This window comes from Benincasa hispida, chromosome 2, assembly GCF_009727055.1.
Source record: "Benincasa hispida cultivar B227 chromosome 2, ASM972705v1, whole genome shotgun sequence".
Taxonomy (NCBI): domain Eukaryota; kingdom Viridiplantae; phylum Streptophyta; class Magnoliopsida; order Cucurbitales; family Cucurbitaceae; genus Benincasa; species Benincasa hispida.
Window position 1 is genome coordinate 35,373,087 of NC_052350.1, and position 2,832 is coordinate 35,375,918.

Genomic DNA, 2,832 nt, shown 5'->3' on the forward strand with positions numbered 1-2,832 from the left:
AAATAAATTATCCATATGTAGCTTCGTAAAAAAAAAAATCACTTCCAAATGACTTTACCAAAATTTCTCAACAACCAAAATTAATCCGTAAGAGGGTAATCAAAGCATAGAACTTACCAAAACTCGCTAAAACAAACTCCAACTTCACTGAACAACACCTCAATACCTTCACAAACTTGAATCCAAAGTTGAAACACAATGGGTATTAACTAATTGATGCCAAAAGTAAATGAGTATTCAAGAATCAACCGAAAACAAACCCAAATGGAGTAGATCATTGACTTATATATCGAAAAAGCCCAAGAATGAACCACAGTTGCGTCCATTCCTCAACCTTCAGACATGAGACAGAAGAAGTCCAGCTACCGCACAAGCTTCGTAAAGATTGAAAGAGAACAAAAATGATGAAGACAAATCACAATCAGTCACGCACGGCAAAATGCTATGACTCACCAAAAAAAATGTGCGACCCCAGGAATCTCACGATACCATGCTCCAATTGGAGGGGTCTACAATGGCCAAGCAACTATGTGATCTTGGGGCGAGTATAAACTAATGCACTATCAATCTTCAAATGGTTTGAATACTTGGCACAGGCTCACGCCCACAACGAAGAAACTTCCCTACTTTGCGAACAGATCTCGATAACATCCTGAAAGAGGAGTTTGAAAAAATGTCGTAATCTAATTGATAAATTCATCTTGCCAGCAGACATTCACTCTTTTTGGATTTATAAAGCGTAACGAAGATTGCGCGCCATCAATATTAGGGCGACCATTCTCTCGACCGTGCTGCACTCAAATTGATGTGGCGCAAGGGGGAGACTTGTAATGAACATCATGGGGAAAATGGCTCTGGATTAAGGGCAGTGAAGCATCCCAAGACAAAGAAAAGAGGGAAAAGCCACCGTGGACGTGAAAAGACCAGCTTGGAATAAGCAGACCTGAAGTTACTTATATAAACTCAACTCATCAAGGACGCAACTATTTTGAATATCTTTTTCCTGAGCATCAATACGTCATGAACTTTCACCATAACCTCGTTATTATCTTTTTTATCAGCAATTACTTTGTGTTTATCTGCACTTTACTTCTCTATAAAAAAAAACGCGAGTGTGCTGTAACGATTTATGGTAAAAGAGTTTGTTTTGGTTTAATAGTTATTGACCCTCGTCACTATTTTTTTTGCAACGATCGAGGCGAAAGGATTTGTGGAAGAGGCGCTGGTCACATGAAGGAAGCAACTTATCTTATTTCGTGCACACAATTCCAAAGAAGAATAGATAGGCCACAAAGCAGGATGGCGTCAACAAACAATGTGGGCGAAGTAACGTAAATTTGGGGATTGGTATTCTTCCTTACTTTATTCCAAATTTTTGCATTATCGCATCGCATTTTATTTCCGAATATATTTATCACCGGATCTTCTTATCGAGTAAGCGCGATCATTCCGATGGACACGAATTATGATATATATCCTGGGCCGATGGATTTTCTCTTTGCTTATTTTAATGTGACTTGAGAGACCCTTAAGAGTTAGGCGTTATAATACATGATGTGGCTCAGCTTTAGTACACTCTATAATGCGAATAATGTAATTAATGCATGACAGAAAGCTCTCTCATTGATAATTGACTTGTCTATTATATGAATATCAATATACTTAAATCGCGAAGAGATGCAAGTTATACAATTAATCGATAAGGAGTATACAAAGAGAGCTGAGAGAACGGATATCTTAGAAGTATTAGTCTTTAAACTCTCATAATACTACGTTCGAGAACATGTAAAGAGTACTTATGAGCGACGTAAAATCCAGTGGATCACATCGTGTAACGCCGGATAATCTCTACGCTTGACGCGGCTGAAACACACATCGAGACAAGCAGTAGCGTCTTCGCATAGTTTTTACTATCTCTTCATGTTACATACGGAGCGAGCGATGGAGAGGCAGGTTCATTTCTCACTACGCTGAGCAGAGCTCCAATCGACCTGGCATTCGACGCCTGAGCGTCAGTTTCTCTACGTAGTCATAATTATCTTACGCGGGTAGTGATATTAGAGAGATGCGAGACCAAAAAGGCAATGATCTTTTGTGAAATTCTTGAATCCTTATCAAGCCTAAACTAAACCAAAGCTTTAAAAATTAATAGTTAAGGCAAATTCCAAACACCAAAGATTAGAAAATATTTCGAGATAACACTTACCTAAGGTGTGGTCCAATTTGAATTCACCTTTCAAACCTCCAATTTTAAGCCCAAATAATTAGAAAACCAAACTCTTCTTCATCTTGAATGAAATTCTTGAATCAACCCCCCTAATCATAATTTGAAATTAGGCTTACAATGATTAAAGCTTGAATCAAATACATACTTCACTACCAATGTCTCAAATAAATTATCCATATGTAGCTTCGTAAAAAAAAAAATCACTTCCAAATGACTTTACCAAAATTTCTCAAACAACCAAAATTAATCGCGTAAGAGGGTAATCAAAGCATAGAACTTACCAAAACTCGCTAAAAAACAACTCCAACTTCACTGAACAACCTCAATAACCTTCACAAACTTGAATCCAAAGTTGAAACACAATGGGTATTAACTAATTGATGCCAAAATAAATGAGTATTCAAGAATCAACCGAAAACAACCCAAATGGCAGAAATCCTTACCCAATCGATAGATCCAGTGACGGCAAAAAGCGAACGACACTTGAGCAGTGATGGAGGCAGGTCATGAAGAAGAAATTGACGTAGCGACTTTGGGTGGCGGTCGGACGGGCTCACGGAATGTGAGGAAGAAAAGGGGGGTGGGGTTTGACTTTTTAATAAAAA